Source organism: Ceratotherium simum, chromosome 20, assembly GCF_057802395.1.
Source record: "Ceratotherium simum simum isolate JZ-2026a chromosome 20, ASM5780239v1, whole genome shotgun sequence".
Taxonomy (NCBI): domain Eukaryota; kingdom Metazoa; phylum Chordata; class Mammalia; order Perissodactyla; family Rhinocerotidae; genus Ceratotherium; species Ceratotherium simum.
Genome location: NC_141919.1, coordinates 8,809,652 through 8,830,219, shown reverse-complemented (window position 1 = coordinate 8,830,219; position 20,568 = coordinate 8,809,652). Strand labels below are relative to the sequence as shown.

The following is a 20,568-nucleotide window of genomic DNA, read 5'->3' as shown; positions in this document are numbered from 1 at the left end:
GACAGACAGCCTGAATCCAGAGGTAAACTGGAAAGGAAAAGGTCATTGACTCCAAGAACAATGGGCAGCATTTGGGGGTCATTCAATCCCCCAGTCATGTTAAGGGGGCCATTAATACACTTTAAGGACCTTAAGATTCCTGGATGTTTCTGTGATCCCCATCTTCCATCTGTGGCCATAGGTTCCATACATTTCCTTCAGACTTCAAAGATATGGGACTTCTTCCAGTGAAAGATACAAAAAAAGTGTTGCCATTTCCCTTTTAGAAGTTGGATAGGGTGGGAGCGGAAACATTTAAAAGTACCAATGAGAATATTCTGGAACAAACAAAACATAATTTTCTCCCCTTCTTGCATTCACCTCAACAGACATACAGACAGAGCTTGAAGCTTAGATTTATCAGTCAACCTCCAGCAAGATTTGGTTTCAGAAACTCTTGGACAGTGGTTTAGACAGTGAAAAGAACACCAGCTCTGCAGGCCACTGACTTGAGTTTCCATATGCCACTTAATAGTTACTAGTCCTGGGATTCATTTACTCTGCCTGGAAACACGGGAATATCTTTTGAAAAGTTAATATACAGCAGGTATCACAAACTTATGGCTCATGGGCCATATCTGGTCACAGACATAATTTCTTCGATTCACAAAATTGTGAAAAGTATTTTATAAATTCCTTTAGAGGAAGCTTGCCTTCTCCTGTCTGGCACATTCTTCACTCCTCTCTCTGGTCTTATACTGACCTGCAGCAGGAGTCTGTGCTTTTGCCCAGGCACATGGGCATATTTGAGTTCTACCTCTTTTTCAGGACCCCATGAGGGTGTGAAAGCTCCTAGCAGACAGCGAGCACTCAGTGAAAATTCTGGTTCTCTGAAACTCGAGCACTCTGCCACCTGATAAGTGACATTCTGCTGAGTTTCAATTTTCAGTCTCTTTTGCTGATTCCTCATCTTCTCCCCGTTCCCCATGATGGGGTACCCAGGGCATCGTCCTTGGGCCTCTCCTCTTCCTGGATAACACTCATTCCCATTGTGACCCATCCAATCTCATGGCTTTATATATGCTCTGCACACTGATCATTCCCAATGTGTTCCAGAACGGATGCCTCCCAGGAACTCCAGGCTCATTTATCTAACTGCCGACATGACTCTTTCCACCTGACTATCTAACAGTGGGGTGTCATAAATCCATTTCTCTAGAACCTTCCTGGTTTGCATAGGACAGGCTTGGATTATTCCTAAGACCGAGCAGCATCTCATCTGATTTAGCATGTGTCCTGGATTTTTCATTGTAAATGAAGTAGTATCATTATCATTTTAATTACAATAAGCCAGGGTGAGTTTCCGAGATCTCCACTTTGTACTTCCAGCTCCTGTCATGGTCTTATCCAGTAATGTGGAAGATGCATGGGCAATAAATAGAGTTTCCCCTTTAACATGTAGTTACATTTGAAATAACCCATCACTCTTTTCCCAACCCTTTCCAGATGAAATATAACTAATGCCTCCCTCAAACACAGCATGCAGAACACCTGCTAGTGTTTTAAAAAACAAATGTCCTGGATAGAAGAGACAGCTAACTCCTGGTATTGGTAGTGGTAGGAAAAGTATTGGAGGAAGCTACTGCTGCAGTCAGCCACCTGGTGTACTAGCCAGTTTTGCCATGGACACCACCTTGGCATGCAAGATGTACGAAGACACAAGCAGCCAGTCAGTGAAGTCAGTGGGAAATGTGGGAATTACAGGTCAGGTGGACCTGAAAAATACACAGGAAACAGAGACTGGGCACAGTTCCATAAGTAGAGTGGTCTTAGTAGATTAGTGGATTAGTGGATCTTGTTACAGAGGTCTTGTCATTTACTGGTTGGTATAAATCTACAACTACTTATTTATTTCATTGTTTGATAACATAGTTTTCATTTTTGCAATAAATCCATTCAGCAGCAATGAGCTAAAAAAATGAAAGTGCATATTTAATGAAAAATTAAGCACTGAATTTACCTGCCTAAAAAAAAACGCTGATAATCAAAGTGTAACGTATACAAAATGTTGACACTTACCATCCACCATTGGGCTGTAGTGATATCAGGGACCATGTGAAAACCAGACACAAATCTACTGAAGAAGTTTCAGCACTCATTTCACAAAGTTGATTTATTAGTTACTGCAAGAAGGCTATGCCCAGCGATGACTCAACACAGGCAACTACAAAAGGTCCATTTAAATATTGTTCTGGGAAGCATGAATTTTCATGTTAATTAAATGACTGCTCTTCAAAATTAATTTAGCTCATTTTTGATTCCAAGTTTTCTTGTACATGTGATAAAATTGAAGTGGTAACAGTTAGTGATGCCAGTTTTCTCTCAATATGAACAGATATTAAAAACAGACAATTATTTGAGATAATTTCAATAAGGATTAAAATTTTTAATCCAATTAATGAAATCAAAATAAAGCATTTGGAAGAGTTTTCTGCCTAAAGTGAAATAATTGCCATTTTGCGAATGTCATCATAAATTAAGTTAAAAACTCAACATTGAAGACAAATTATTTTTGAAGTAGTAATATAAATACAAGTTTTGGTAAAGCATAGCATCATGGGAAAAAAAGTTTTCTTACTAAACTAAGAATCTCATGAAGCAGAAATGTACCGGGAATCGGTTGTGGTGCACACATTAGAAACTAATAAGCTGTGACATTTTCTAACCAAAATAGACACTCTGTCAAAAGTTACTAATATTATATGTGTTTATATGTTTATATTATATATATAATATAAATATACAATATAATATGTATTATATACAATACTTGTAAGCTATATATACATAGCTAGAGTAAATTACAAAATAATGTATGAAGCTGATGTTAGAATTTATATGCAAGGTAGAATATACTTTATCTATTTGATAGACATGATCAATAAAATTTTAGGAAAGTTTGAGCCTTTACAAACTACTTTGTAAATCACCTTAAATGTTCCACACTGACACTGAACATTTTATGAACAAATCCTCCAAATTTTGGTTACTTTTTATTCAGCATCATTTGGAAATTTTTACTCAAATATTCAATGAATGCTGTATCAAAATCTTCAGCTTCTCCAATTCACTTTAAAAAGTTCCAATTATAAAAACAAGCCTTCAAGCAAAAATTTAATAAAATGTATTCCTATAAAAGCAAGGGAGGAACTGAAAAAATTAAATAATTAGAACTCACATGATAAACAATATTTAGCTTTGAAATTTTCTAACCATGCTTTTGGATACTTTGACTTATAGGAATATTCTTTTGATGGACCTCCTATTTTTCATTGGATAATTTTATATTCTACATCGAAATGGAAAAGAGTTCGGTAAATATACAAATTTGCAGTATTTATATTTGGAAAAACTTTCAAAATAATCACAGACAACTTATTTGATCAGTTTTTTCCTGTAAAAATATTTGTTGAATAGAAAGAAAATCTGTGAAAATATTACAGCTGCTACATTTACAAATTTCAATACAGAAAAATTAGAATGGAGACTATAATTCATTTAGCAGGATTTACTGTGAGTTTACTAGGTATTTTGGCAACTATAAAGAACACAGTATATCAATTAAAAATATGATGATCTGGGGAGTGACGTCAGCATCATGGCAGAGTGAGCTTTCCCGTAAACTCTTCCCCGATAAGATACAACAAAACAGACAGTCACAGACCAACAACGGACTCCTATACAGCAAAAAGGAAGATCGGAAAGATCCACACTGCCACACATCTGAGAGTGGATGTGCTGGAGCCCCTGGAGGAAGTAGGGAGAGGTAAGGAGAAATCCTCTCCTTCCCCATCAGATCAGCGATCTGGGTCTATGCAGCTCACAGAGAGGGGGGAGGGGCGGCCCTCTGCAGGGAAACCATAGCTCTTTGGGCTCTCTCAGTTAGTGGGAAGCTCCCACATAGACGACTCAGAACTGCTGCAGGGGTGTCATCAACATCTGAGCACCCCAGGAGAGTGGATAATGAGGGGCAAGTGAGAAGCCCCCCACTCCAGGGACACAGCAGGCAAAAGAGAGAGCCCCACCGCCCTGCCGCCACATGCCTGACACTGCAGCTCAGCCGACCAGACTAGACAGAGTGGTCGGATGGATCACAGGGAGCAGCCAGGGCAGAGCACATAGGGCTCATATTACATAGCCCTTAACCCCCACATGGTGGTGGCAGGCGGAAACTGCAACCAGATATTTCCAGGACGAGGAAAAACAAAGCGAATACAGGAAGCAAAATGCAAAGATACATGAAATCACCAGACCAGAAGGAAAATGACAAGCACCCAGAAACCAACCCTAAAGGCACAGAAATCCATAACCTAAACGACAGAGATTTCAAAACAGCTATCATAAAAAAGCTCAACGAAATACAAGATAACACAGACAAACAATTCAATGAGATAAGGAGTTTCTTCACAAAAGAGATTGAAATCATAAAGAAAAACCCATCAGTACTGATGGAGATGAAGAACACAATGGAGGAGATAAAGGAGAATTAGGAATCTTTAAAGAACAGAGCTGAAAATATGGAGGAAAGAATTAGCATAGATGATAGGAATACAGATATGCTCCAGGTGGAGGAGGAGAGAGAACTAAGACTAAAAAAAAATGAAGAAAGTCTCCGAGAAATATCCAACTCTATTAGGAAATGTAACATAAGAATTATAGGTATTCCTGAGGGAGAAGAGAGGGAAAGAGGAAGAAAGAGCCTATTGAAGGAAATAATAGCTGAGAACTTCCCAAATCTTGGAAAGGAGCAGGAAATACCAGTAAGTGAAGCCAATAGGTCGCCTAAATACGTCAACAGGGAAAGGCCAACTCCATGGCATATAGCGGTAAGGCTGGCTAAAGTCAATGACAAAGAAACAATATTAAGAGCAGCTGGACGAAAACAAAAAATAACGTACAAAGGAACTCCCATCAGGCTCTCAGCGGATTTCTCAACAGAAACTTTATGGGCTAGGAGAGACTGGAATGATATATTCAAAATACTGAAAGACAAACACTTTCAGCAAAGAATACTCTATCCAGCAAAAATATCCTTCAAATATGATGGAGAAATAGTAACTTTCCCAGATAAACAAAAGCTAAGGGAGTTCATGGCCATGAGAAGCCAACTAAAAAAATACTCAAGAAGGCCCTCAGGCCTGAAAAAAAGAAGAGAAAGGGAATACAAAGCTTGGAGCAAGGAGAAAAATAGGCAGACAAAATCAGAAAAATAGTAGATCATTACCGGAATAGGTCAGTAACCACTTAAATACCAAAATCAAAGATCAAAGGAAGGAAATTACCCAAATATAACCTCATCACTGTAATCACACACCCACAACACAAGATATAATAAGTTGTAACAAGAATGACTTAGAAGGGGAAGAGGAAAGAGATTGAATTGACTTAGTATAAGGAAATAAGAGGCCATCAGATAATGGACTATCTCATACACAAGATTTTTTATACAAACCTCAAGGTAACTACTAAACAAATAATCAAAACAAAATCACATATGATAAACAAAGAGAAAACTAGAAGGCTCATAAGACAGAATAACCAAACTGAATTGGCAGTCAGAAAAAAATGGGACAAGAAACAAAGGAAATGCAAAAGAACTAGAAAATAAGTGACAAAACAGCAACATTAAGCCCTCATATATCAATAATTACCCTAAATGTAAACGGATTGAACTCTCCAATCAAAAGATACAGAGTGGCAGGATGGATTAAAAAGCAAGACCCAACAATATGCTGCCTCTAGGAAACACATCTCAACTCTAAAGAGAAGCACAGGCTCAGAGTGAAAGGATGGAAGACAATACTCCAAGCTAATGGCAAACAAAAGAAAGCAGGTGTTGCCATACTTGTATCAGACAAAGTAGACTTCAAGATAAAACAGGTTAAGAGAGACAAAGAAGTGCAATATATAACGATAAAAGGGACACTCCACCAAGAATACATATCAATTATAAATATATATGCACCCAATATAGGAGCACCAAAGTACATAAAGCAACCATTAACAAACCTAAAAGGAGATATTAACAACAACACAATAATAGTAGGGGATCTTAATACCCCACTTACACCAATGGATAGATCATCCAGACAACAAGTCAATAAAGAAACAGTGGACTAAAATGAAAAACTGGACGAGATGGACCTAGTAGACATATACAGAGCACTCCATCCAAAAACAGCTGACTACACATTCTTCTCAAACGTGCATGGAACATTCTCAAGGATAGACCATATGTTGGGAAACAAAGCAAGCCTCAATAAATTTAAGAAGATTGAAATCATAACAAGCATCTTTTCAGACCATAAGGCTATGAAACTGGAAATGAACCATGAAAAAAAAACTGGGAAAGTGACAAAGATGTGGAGATTAAACAACATGCTACTGAACAACCAATGGATCATTGATGAAATTAAAGGAGAAATCAAAAAATATCTGGAAACAAATGGAAATGAAAATATGCCATACCAAATCATATGGGGTGCAGCAAAAGCCCGCTTCAGAGGGAAACTCATAGCGATACAAACCCACCTTAACAAACAAGAAAAATCCCAAATAAGCAACCTTAAATTACACCTAACAGAACTAGAAAAAGAAGAACAAACAAAGCCCAAAGTCAGCAGAAGGAGAGAAATAAGAAAAATCAGAGCAGAAATAAATGAAATTGAGACCAAAAAAACAGTAAAAAGGATTAATGAAAAAAAGATTTGGTTCTTTGAGAAGATAAACAAAATTGACAAACTCTTAGCCAGACTCACTAATCAAAAAAGAGAAAAGCCTCAAATAAATAAAATTAGAAACGAAAGAGGAGAAATTACAACGGATACCACAGAAATACAAAGGATTATAAGAGAATACTATGAGAAATCATATGCCAACAAATTGGACAATCTAGAAGAAATGTATAAATTCTTAGACTCATACAACCTCCCAAACCCAAACCAAGAAGAAATGGAGAATCTGAATAGACCAATCACAAGTAAAGAGATTGAAATAGTAATCAAAAACCTCCCCCCAAAATAAAAGTCCAGGATCAGATGGCTTGTCTGGTGAATTTTACCAAACATTCAAAGAAGATTTAATACCCATCCTTCTCAAACTATTCCAAAAAATAGAGGAAGATGGAACACTTCCTAACTCATTCTACAAGGTCAACATCACCCTGATAGCAAAGCCAGACAAAGACAACACAAAGAAGGAAAATTACAGGCCAATATCACTGAAGAACATAGATGCAAAAATCCTCAACAAAATATTGGCAAACCAAATACAACAATACATTAAAAAGATCATACACCATGATCAAGTGGCATTTATATCAGGGACGCAGGGATGGTTCAGCATCCTCAAATCAATCAACGTGATACACCACATCAACAAAACAAAGAATAAAAACCAGTTGGTCATCTCAATAGATGCAGAGAAGGCATTTGACAAGATACAACATCCATTTATGATAAAAAACTCTTAACAAAATGGGTATAGAAGGAAAGTACCTCAACATAATAATGGCTATTTATGACAAACCCACAGCCAACATCATACTCAATGGGGAAAGGCTGAAAGCCATTCCTCTGAGAACAGGAACGAGACAAGGCTGCCCACTCTCGCCACTCTTATTCAACATAGTACTGGAGGTTTTGGCCAGAGCAATTAGGCAAGAAAAAGCAATAAAAGGAATCCAAATAGGCAATGAAGAAGTGAAACTCTCACTATTTGCAGACTACATGATTTTATATATAGAAAACCATAAAGAATCCATTGGAAAACTATTGGAAATAATCAACAACTACAGCAAAGTCACAGGGTACAAAATCAATCTACAAAAATCAGTTGCATTTCTGTATGCTAATAACGAACTAGCAGAAAGAGAGCTGAAAAAGATAATACCATTTACAAGTGCATCAAAAAGAATAAAATATCTAGGAATAAATCTTACCAAGGAGGTGAAAGACCCATACAATGAAAACTACAAGACATTATTGAAAGAAATCAATGAGGAAATAAAGAAAAGGAAAGACATCCCATGCACATGGATTGAAAGAATAAACATAGTTAAAATGTCTACATTACCTAAAGCAATCTACAGATTCAATGCAATCCCAATCAGAATCCCAATGACATTCTTCATGGAAATAGAAAAAAGAATATTAAAATTCATATGGGGCAACAAAAGACCCCAAATAGCTAAAGCAACGTAAGAAAAAAGAACAAAGCTGGAGGCATCACAATCCCTGACTTCAAAACACACTACAAAGCAATAGTAATCAAAACAGCATGGTACTGGTACAAAAACAGAGACACAGATCAATGGAACAGAATTGAAAGCCCAGAAATAAAACCACACGTATACGGACAGCTAATTTTTGACAAAGGAGCTAAGATCATACAATGGAGAAAGGAAAGTCTCTTCAACAAATGGTATTGGGAAAACTGGACAGCCACAGGCAAAAGAATGAAAGTGGACCATCTGCTATCGCCATTCACAAAAATTAACTCAAAATGGATCAAAGACCTGAAGGTGAGACCTGAAACTATAAAACTCATGGAAGAAAATATAGGCAACACAATATTTGACACTGGTCATAAAGGAATCCTTTCGGATGCCATGCCTACTCAGACTAGGGAAACTAAAGAAAAGATAAGCAAGTGTGACTTTATCAGATTAAAGAGCTTCTACAAGACAAATGAAACCAGAATCTAAATGAACAGACAACACACCAGCTGGGAGAAAATATTTGCAAAACATCTATCTGACAAGAGCTTAATCTCCATAATATATAAAGAACTCACACAACTGAACAACAAAAAAACAAACAACCCAGTCAAGAAATGGGCAGAGGCAGTGAACAGACACTTCTCCAAAGAAGATATACAGATGGCCTATAGGCACATGAAAAGATGTTCAACATCACTAATCACAAGGGAAATGCAAATCAAAACCACACTAAGATATCACCTCACACCCATTAGAATGAATATAATCACCAATACAAAAAACAACAAATGTTGGACAGGACGTGGAGAAACAGGGATCCTCATACACAGCCGGTAGGAATGCAAACTGGTGCAGCCTCTATGGAAAACGGTATGGAGGTTCCTCAAAAAATTATAACTAGAAATACTCTATGATCCAGCTATCCCACTACTGGGAATCTATTCACCGAACCTGAAATCAACAATCCAAAGAGGCTTATGCACCCCTATGTTCATTGCAGCATTATTCACTATAGCCAAGAAGTGGAAGCAACCCAAGTGTCCCTCGACTGATGATTGGATCAAGAAGATGTGGTGTATATATATATACAATGGAATACTACTCAGCCATAAAAAAAAGACAAAATCGTCCCATTTCCAACAACATGGATGGACCTGGAGGGTATTATGTTAAGTGAAATAAGCCAGAAAGAGAAAGACAAACACCATATGATCTCACTCATATATGGAATATAAACCAACACATGGACAGAGAAAACTGTATTGTGGTTACCAGGGGCAATGGGGGTAGGGGGTGGGCACAAGGGGTGAAGGGAGACATGTATATGGTGATGGACAAACAAAAATGTACAACCAAAAATTTCACAATGTTATAAACTATTAAAACATCAATAAAAAAATATGATCTGCAGAGGGAAATCGATTGAAGGTGTCAATAACTTCAAATTTGTAACCATAAAATAAAACTACTATCTAAGACTAAAAAAATTTGAGGGAATTTGTTGCCAGCAGATCTGCCTTGCAAGAAGTTTAAAGAAGTTCTTCAGAGAGAAGGAAAATGATATAGGTCAGAGATTCAGATCTACATAAAGAAAGGAAGAGCATCAGAGAAGGAATAGTGAAGGTAAAATAAAAACTTTTATTTTTCTTATCCTTAATTGATCTAAACACATTACAGTTTGTTCACAATAATGAGTAACAATGTACTTGAATTATATAGGCATATTGATATATATATATGCTTACGTATAAGTGAAACAAATGACAGTAATGATAAAAGGGACAGGAGAGAGGAATTAGGATTATTTTGTTATTATAAGGTGCTCACACTACCTGTGAAGCAGTATAGTGTTATGTGAATGTGGACTTGAATTAGTTGTAAATGTATATTGTAAATTCTAGGGCAACTGCCAAAAACAGGAAAAAAAATACAACTAATATGCTAAGAAAGAGGAAAAATGAAATCATAAAATGCTCAACAAAAAGCAGGAAAAGAGTGGAAGACAAAAAGAGGAAAAAAGAACAAGGGCAACAAATAGAAAACAGTAACAAACATAGTAGATATTAATCCAACTATATCACCTTGAACATCAGTGGTGTAAATATACCAACTAAAAGACCAAGACTGTCAGAGTGGATCAAAAATAAGACCCAAATATATGTTGTCTACAAGAAATCTACTTTAAATGTAAAGACTCATATAGATTAAAAGAAAAATGAATGGAGAAAGATATACCATGCTAACACTAATCAAAAGAAAGCAAGAGTAGTTATATTAATCTCAGACAGAGCAGACTTCAGAGAAAGGAACATTATTAGGGATAAAGAGGGGCATTACATAATTACAAAAGGGTCAATTCTCCAAGAAGACATACTAATCCCTAATATGTATGTGCCTAAACCCTTAAGAGGCAAAAACTGATAGAACTGCAAGGAGAAACAGATGCATTCATTATTAATAGTTGGAGACTTCAAAACCCTCTCAGAAATGGACAAATACAGCAGGCAGAAAATTAGTAAGGACATAGCTGAACTTGACAACACCATCAATCAACTGGATATAATGGACATCCAGAGACTATTTCATCCAACAACAGCAGAATACACATCTTCTCAAGCTCACATGAAACATTCACCAAGACAGACCACATTTCGGGCCATAAAATACACCTTAAAAGATTTAAAGGAACAGAAATCATACAATGTCTAATCTCAGATCATAATAGAATTAAACTAGAAATCAATAACAGAAAGAAAGCTGGAAAATTCCAAAACACTTGGAAATTAAACAATACACTTCTAAATAACATTAGGTCAAAGAAGAAATATAAGGAGATATTTTAAAATATATTTTACTAAATGAAAATGAAAATACAACTTATCAAAATTTGTGGGATGCAGTGAAAACAGTGCTTAGAGGGAAGTTTATAGCAGTGAATGCATATATTAGAAAAGAAGAAAGAACTCATCTAAGCTTCCACCATGGGAAACTAGAAAAAGAAGTGCAAATTAAATCCAAAGTAAATGGAAGAAAAGAAATAAAAATTAGAGCAGAAATCAATGTAATTGAAAACAGAAAAATCAATAAAGAAAATCAACAAAATCAAAAGCTGGTTCTTTGAAAAGACCAATAAAACTGATAAACCTCCAGCCAGGCTAACTAAGAAAAAAGAAAGAGGACACAAATTACTAATATCAGAAATGAAAGAGGGACATCACTATAGATCCCATGGATGTTAAAAGGATAAAAAAGGAATACTATGAACAACTCTATCCCCATAAATTTGATAACTAAGATGAAATGGACCAATTTCTTGGAAGACACAATCTGCTAAAACTCACACAAGAAGAAATAGACCATATGCATAGGCCTATATCTATTAAAGAAATTGAATCAATAATTTATTGCCTTCCAAAATAGAAAGTACACGGTGCAGATGATTCCACTTGTGAATTCTTCCACATATTTAAGAAAGATATTATACCATTTCTCTACAATCTCTTTCAGAAGAATGAAGCAGAGGAAACACTTCTAACTCATTCTATGAGGCCAACATTACCCTATTACCAAAACCAGCAAAGACATTACAAGAAAAGAAAACCACAGACCAATATCTTTTATGAACATAGATGCAAAAATCCTCAACGATATATTACCAAATTGAATCCAACAATGTACAAAAAGAATTATACACAATGGCCAAGTGAAATTTATCTCAGGTATACAAGGCTCATTCAACATTTGAAAATCAATTAATGTAATCTATTACATCAATGAGCTAAAGAAGAAAAATCACATGATCATATCAAGAGATGTAGAAAGAGCATTTGATGAAATCCAATATCCAGTCATGATAAAAACTCTCAGTAACCTAGGAGTAGAGGGGAATTTCCTCAATTTGATAAAGAATATCTACAAAAACCTATAACTAAAATCATACTTAATGGTGAGAAACTTGGAGCTTTCCCAGTAAGATCAGGTATAATGTAAGGATGTCCCCTCTCACCACTCCTTTTCAGCATCATACTGGAATTTCTATCTAATGAAATAAAACAAGAAAAGGATATAAAAGGTACAAAGATTGGAAAGAAAGAAACAAAACTGTCTTTGTTTGCAGATGACATGATTATCTATGTAGAAAATCTGAAAGAATTGACAAAAAATTATAGTAAAGTGATTATAGTAAAGTTTCAGGATACAAGGTTAATATACAAAAGTCAAATGCTTTGCTGTACACTAGCAATGAACAAGTGGAATTTGAAATTAAAAACAAAATACCATTTACATTAGCACCCCCCCCAAATGAAATACTTAAGTATAAATATAACAAAATACATACAAGGTCTATATGAGGAAAACTATAAAACTCTGATGAACAAAATCAAATAACTAAATAAATGTAGAGATATTCCATGTTCATGGATAGGAACACTCAATAATGTCAAGACCTCAGTTCTTCTCAACTTATTCTACAGATTCAATGCAATCCCAATCAAAATCCAAGCAAGTTATTTTATGATATTGACAACTGGTTCTAAAGTTTATATGGAGAGGAAAAAGACCCAATATAATACTCAAGGAGAAGAACAAAGTTGGATGACTGATACTACCCAACTTCAAGTCTTACTAAAGCTACAATAATCAAGATAGTGTGATATTGGTGAGAGAACAGACAAATAGATCAATGGAACAGAATAGAGAGACCAGAAATAGACCTCCATAAATACAGTCAACAGATCTTTTTGAAAAGGAACAATGAAGCAAAGGCAGTTTCTTCAACAAATGGTGCCAGAACAGCTGGGCATCCACAGACAAAAAATGAATCTAGACACAGATTTCACACCATTCACAAAAATTAACACAGAATGGATCACAGACCTAAACGTAAAATGCCAAACTATAAAACTCCCAGAAGATTACATAGGAGAAAACTTAGATGACCTTGTATGGTGATACCTTTTTAGATACAACACCAAAGATAGGATGCATGAAATAAATAAATGATAAGCTGAATTTCATTAAAATTTAAAACTTCTGCTCTGCAAAAGACAATATCAAGAGAAACAGAAGACAAGCCCAGACTAGGAATAGATATTTGCAAAAGACACATCTGATAGACAGTTATCCAAAATATACAAAGAATTCCTAAAATTCAACAGTAAGAAAACAAACAACCCAATTTAAAAAAATGAGTCAACAATCTTAACAGACACCTCATCAAAGAAGGTATACAGATGCCAAGCATATGAAAAGATGCTCCACATCATAAGCCATCAGGAAAATGAAAATTAAAACAAGATAGCACTGCATACCTATTTGAATGGCCAAAATCCAGAGCACTGATACCACCAAATGCAGGGAGGGTGTGGAGCAACAGGAACTCTCCTATATTGCTGGGGGAAATGTAAAATGGCACAGCCACTTTGGAAGATGGTTTGGCAGTTACTTATAAAACTCAACTACTCTTACCATATGATCCAGCAATCACATTCCGTGGTATTTACCCAAAGGAGTTGAAAACTTCTGTCCACAAAAAACTGAACATGGACGTTTATAGCAGCTTTCTTCATAATTGCCAAAACTTAGAAGCAACCAAGATGTCTTTCAGAAAGTGAATGGATAAATAAACTGTAACATCCAGACAATGGAATACTATTCAGCATTAAAAATAAATGAGCCATCAAGCCGTGAAACGACATGGAGGAAACTGAAATTCATATTACTAAGTAAAAAAAGCCAATCTGAAAAGACTAAATGCTGTATGATTCCAACTATACAACATTCTGGAAAAGGCAAAACTAAGGAGAGTGTAAAAAGATTAGTGTTTTCCAAGGATTATAGGGCTGGGCTGAATAAGCAGAACACAGAGGATTTTTAGGGCAGTGAAACTGCTCTGTATGATACCATAATGGTAGATACATGTCATTGTGCATTTGTCCAAACCCATAAAACATACACCAAGAGTGAACCCTAATGTAAACTAAGGACTTTGGGTTATGACATGTCAACATAGGCTCATCAATTCTAACAAATGTACCACTCTGTTGGGGGATGTTAATTATGGGGGAGGCTATGCATTTGTGTCAGGGGAGGGGGTATATGGGAAATCTCTGTACCTTCCTCTCAATTTTACTGTGAACCTAAAACTGCTCTAAACAATAAACCAAAGTATTAATTTGTAGGTACATAAATATTTTCAACTATATGATTTTAATTTGTTGTAGCACATCTTTCACTCTCAAGTATTTCTTATTTTAAGTGATAAATTACATGGTTCTCCTATTACCAGCATCACAAAATTAACATCAAAAACAGAACCTCTGTTAGTCCCTCCACCATAAACCTGCTCCTCCTGCAGTTGTCCTTCTCCCAGTTTAAGAAAATTCCACCCTTCCAGATGTTCAAGGCTTGAAGTCATCTTAAACTTCTGTTTTTCTCTCTCTCACACCTTGCAACTAAATTCATCAGCAAATCCTGTTGGATCCGTCTTCAGAACATATCCAGAATCCAACAACTTCCCACCCCTCCACTGCCAGTACCTTAACAAAAACCACCATCACCCCTCACTTGGATGATTAATTCCTCCTTCATCTGCCATTGTTTCTCCCAAGCTATTCTCAACTCAGAGTGAAATCTTTTTTAAAAAAATAAGTATAAAAGAATTTAAATATTACCATTTTGTAACACCTCATGGACTAATAAAACTAAGTATTGAATATCAACATCAGGTAACATCACACACACACAAAAGAAACAACTAGACATTATATGCTTCCTGGTGGAAGAACACATCACCATCTAAAAAGTCACCTGAAAAAAATCAAATATGAATCTGAGTAGACCTCTAAGTCTAATTAACAATTTATAGGAAATATAAGGGGCAGAGAGACAGGTCAGAGTACACTAAAAAGATACTATCAGCAAATCCAGGATGTGGAAATCTCCACAACTCCAGGAACAGTAATCTGGATTTTTCCACCATTAAACTAAAAGGTTAAAAAAATAAAATAAGACAGAGAGAGAGAGGAGGAACCTAAAGATTAAAAAGGACTAAAAGACATCAACAAATTGCAATGTGTGTCCTTTATTTGGATCCTGATTTAAAAAAAAACAAACTAACTAAAAATATGACATTTATGGGATAATTAGAAGTGTGAATATTGGTTGGGTGTGTGATGATATTAACAAATTAATATTAATTTTGTGGGGTACAATAATAGTCTTGCAGTTACATTTTTTAAAAGTCTGCTCAATAATCCCCAATGTCTTCTCATCTCCCTCAGAATTAAAAGCTACAGCTCTTACAATGGCATAATAAAACCTAGACAAACTGGCCCCATTACCCGTCACTTTATCCCTTATTTCTCCTCCTCTTTCTCTACGTCAGTTACCCTGGTTTCCCTACTGTGTCGCAACTTTGCCAAGTACAATCCTAGTAGTCCTGGCTGGTCCTTCTTCCTGGAATGCTCTTTCCCCAGACAACCACCTGGGTCTCTCACTCACTCCATCAGGACTTTGCTCAGCAATATTCAAAGAAATAATGGCTGAGAATTTTCTAAAACTTGTGCAAGACAACAACCCAGATTTTCAAGAAGTTGAGTGAACATAAAATGGTAAAATACAAAAACAAAACAAAACAAAACTACACTTAGGCACATCAGTCACACTGCTGAGAAAACAAAACAAAGAGCCAAGCTTAAAAGCACCCTGAGAAATAAGAAAGGTCACCTTCAAAGGGGCAAGAATTAGATTGACAGCTGACTTCCCAACAAAAACAATGAAATTCAGGAAACAATAGAATGACATCTTTAAATTGCTGAAATATGGGCCAACCAAGCAAAAATACTGGTGAAATAAAGATGTTTTAGGAAAAAAAAATCCTAAGGGAATTGGTCACCAGCAGACCTGCACTAAAAGAAATATTAAAGGAAGTTTTTCATGCAGAAGGAAAATGATCCCAGGTGAAAACATGGGAATGAAGGAGGGAATGAAGAACACCAGATAGCTTAAAACAAAAAACACAGCACCTCATATCAGGACTATTTTAGGGTATGGAGGAGTCAACTTTGTATCCTCTTTTATCCGTGGCTCAATGCCTGACACGTAGTAGATTTTCAACAAACGTTTGGTGTATGGGTGCCTGATTTGATCTTTTTATTTCTTTATGCCCAATCTCATTGCAAAAAGGATTTGAATCAGGTTTTTGAAAGATAAAAAGGAATACAATCAGGAAAAAAGGGAAAATAAGAGTAGGGATAAAGTAAGCCCCAAGTACATTACATGTTATAATACTATATATATGCTAAAAATGGGTCTTAAATTTAGATCAAAGTTTCCTAACAGCTAATTAAAGAGAGAAGGAGAAGGTTCGGGGGTGATGGAAGCTGCAATCACTAAACAGTATAAACCAGAACACACTAAACGTAGCATCAAGCTGAATAGTCCTTTTACCCTGCCAACCTTTCTAAGCTACTCTTCAGCCTTCAGTACAGAAGCATTTATAAACCTTTTTACTAAAATAAAATCAGAATTCAGTTTAAGTTGTATTCAAAATAAAATAAAGAGTAAACAGGACACAAAGGAGCAGACATGCCCAGGTCTATTAAAGGAAGGATGAGTTGCAGAAGCTCCAGATTATAAAGAAACTAAGGCTTGTCTCTAAAAGGATGTTCTTAAAGGCACGGCCATTGTTAATCCTCACCGAGGCTACACACTGTCCCCACAGCCCTTGATTTGACTATGGCACGAGCACTAAGCATGACAGCTCTCGGTGCAGGTCCCTGCAGCCCTGCTCTCCCAAGTCAGTGCCAGGAAACTGCATACTCTCCACTCCAAACCTAGAGCCGCCTGTTTAACCCTGAGTATCCCAATATATTGTGGACCCTGCCCACAAAGCAAATGCAACAGTGACTGGGCCTTCCCGGAGACGGCCAGACACAGACGCTGCTGGGGAAGGCAGCCTGGGTGACCGGGTAAGAACTCTTAATTACACTTGACACGCAGAGTTGCGTGTCATCCAGTCAAAAGAAAAGCACCCGTAAGCCTTCTCTAAACAACCAACCAGAAAGACAAGTCCAGGAACTAGCTGTGGCTGCCCATTGACGCAGAACCCAGGGAGCCAGGGTGTAAAATAACAAGCAACGCTGTGGCTGGGTCGGCCGTAAGGCACAGGGAGCATCGTGGTAGTGCTATCAGCACATCGAGTGTGCGTGCGTGCGTGCGCATGCGCACAGTGAGAAGGCATTCTTGAGTCTCAGAGCTCTTGTTCAGGCTCCTTCAGTGGTGGTGTGTTTCCAGGGGTTTTCACAAGATTGGGTAGGCACAAACAAACTCTGCAGCTCCCCTTCTGCCCTGCCTACCCCACCCGCTCCCCATCACCTGACAGATGAAGGATGTGTTTGCACAGCAAACACTGCTCCCAGCTGAGCTTTAGCCTGGAAGTCATGAATTCCCTGCTACCACTCTAGTGTTGGGGAATGCAGCACCACTAGCACACTCAGCTAGGGCTCTAGTGTCAGATCTCAGCACAACTGCACAGATCGAGCAGGCTCTCTTCACCTCTCTTTACAATTGAGGATGAGATCCAAGATGGGAGCAGTCGAGGAAGAGAAGGTCTGTGCAGGGTGTAGAGGTTTAAGAGCAAGACTCCAGACCCAGACTCCCTGGGTTCGAATCCTAGCTTTGCCACTTACTAGCTGTGTGACCTAGGAAAGTTAATCTCCATGCTTCCATTTCCTAATCTGCAAATAGGGTCAAAGTAGCACCTTCTGCAAAGGGTTGTGATAAGAATTTAATTAATTAATGTACTTGAAGGGCTGAGAACAGTGCCAGGCACAACGTCAAACTTATTTATGACTCCTTAAATAAGGCAACTGAAGCAAAGTAAATAAGGAGTGAGCAGATAACCTTGGGAAAAAGCTAGTGTGGTGGAAACTCTGGACTGGCCTCGGGGGCGGGGCTGTACTCCTGGCTCTACCACAAACCAGCCAATAACTTAGGTAAAGGACTTAAAGTCTTTAGGCCGCATTTTCTGCGACTTGGTCTGGCAACACCAATCTCTTTCCAGGGTTGCTACGAAAGCACATGAGATGTTGGAGTTAGCAACACTTCGTAAATAAGTGTTCTAAAAATATTGGGGATGAGCCTCCCGTATTTTTCTCTCGTAACAGCATTATTGGCAAATACATCACACACCATACAATTCACCCATTTAAAGTGTACAATTCAGAGGGTTTTAGTATCTTTACGGAGGTGTCCAAACTCATCACCATGATCAATTTTAGAACTTTTTTTTTTAATTTTTATTTCTTTGTGAGGAAGATTAACCCTGAGTTAATATCCAATGCCAATCTTCCTCTTTTTGCTGAGGAAGACTGGCCCTGGGCTAACATCCATGCCCATCTTCTTCTACTTTATATGGGACACCACCACAGCATGGCTTGACAAGCAGCCCGCCAGTCACGCCCAGGATCCGGACCTGCGAACCCCGGGCCGCCAAAATGGAGGGCGCGCACTTAACTGTTACGCCACCGGGCTGGCCCCTAGAACATTTTTAACATGCCCAAATAGAAAGCCCACATCCTTTAGCAGTCATCCCCACTCCTCATATTTCCCCCAGAGCTAGGCAACCACTTATCTATTTTCTGTCTCTATAAATTTGCCTATTCTGGTTCCATCTAAATGGAACCATACAATGCATGGGCTTTTGTGACAGGGTTCTCTGACTTGCCATGTTTTCAAAGTTTATCCACATTGTATCAGTACTTATTCTTTTATATTGCTGAATAATATTCCTTTGTATAGATATACCACATTTTATTATCCACTCGTCAGTTGATGGACATTTGGGTCATTTCTACTTTTTTGGCTATTATGAATAATGCTGGTACAAGCATTCATGTACAAGTTTTTGTGTGGACATATGTTTTCAATTCTCTTGGGTATACATGCGCAAGTGGAATTACTGGGTCATATGGTTAATTCTATGTTTAACTTTCGAGGAATTGCCAAAATGTTTTCCAAAGAGCCTGTACCAGTATACCCACCAGCAGTGAATCAGGATTCCAATTTCTGCACATCTCTATTGACACCTGTTACTGTCTTTTTTATTACAGCCATTCTAGTAGGTGTGAAATGGTATCTCATCATGCTTTTGATTTGCATTACCCTGATGGTTAATAATGTTGAGCATCTTTTCATGTGCTTATTGGCCATTTGCGTATCTTCTTTGGAGAAATCTCTATTCAGATCCTTTGCCCATTTTTAATTGGGCTGTCTTTATATTACTGAGTGGAGTTCTTTATATAGTCTAGATATAAATTCTGTATTAGATACATGACTTGAAAATATTTTCTTTCCTTTGGTAGGTTGTCTTTGCATTTTCTTGGTGGTATCCTTTAAAGCATAGAAATTTTCAACTTTGATGAAGTCAAATTAATCTATTTTTCTTTGTTGCTTGTCCTTTGGTGACATATAGTATTGCCTAGTCCAAGGTCATGAAGATTTGCCCTTATGTTTTCTTCTAAGAGTTTTAGTTCTTACATTACATCTTTGATCCATTTTGAGTTAGTTTTTGTATATGGTGTGAAGGAGTCCAACTTCATTCTTTTGCATCTGGATATCCAGTTGTCACAGTACCATATGCTTAAAAGACTATTCTTTCTCCATTGATTTGTTTTGACACTCTTGTCAAACATCAATTGATATAAATGTGAGAGTTTATTTCTAAACTTTAAAATCTATTCCACTGATCTATAAGTCCATCTTCCTGTCAGTACCACACCATCTTGTGTAATACAGCTGTGTAGTAAGTTTTTAAATCAGGAAGTGTGAGTCCTCCAATTTTGTCTTCTTCCAGATTATTTTGGCTATTCTCGATCCCTTGATTTTCCATGTGAATTGTAGGGTAAGTGTTAATTTCTGCAAAGAAGCTAGCTGAGATTTTGATAGGAATTACATGAGTCTATAGATCAATTTGAGGAGTATTGCCATCTTAACAATGTTAAGTCTTCTGACCCATGAATATGGGATCTCACCACTTATTTAAACCTTGTTTACTTTTTTAAACAATGTTTTATAGTTGTAATATTCTAAGCTTTGAACTTCTTTTAAGTTTATTCTGAAATATTTTATCTTGATGCTTTTGTAAATGGAATTGCTTTCTTAGTTTCATTTTCAGATTATTCGATGCAGGTTTATAGAAATACAACTGAATTTTGTATGTTGGTCTTGTATCCTATCACCTTGGTAAACTTGTTTATTAGTTCTACTAATAGAACTAATTAGTTTTTTAGTGAATTCCTTATGATTTT

The 20,568-nt window shown here is 36.9% G+C and overlaps 1 protein-coding gene and 1 non-coding gene across 2 annotated transcripts in view; both read right to left on the bottom strand.

Annotated features, from left to right (window-relative positions):
- The window catches only part of LOC147914354 (uncharacterized), a 119,090-nt gene that overhangs the window by 58,627 nt on the left and 39,895 nt on the right, over positions 1–20,568 (bottom strand).
- Positions 11,968–12,036, bottom strand: LOC147914355 (small nucleolar RNA SNORD36). The gene has a single exon (XR_015555487.1). It is a non-coding gene; the product is annotated as a small nucleolar RNA SNORD36 (small nucleolar RNA).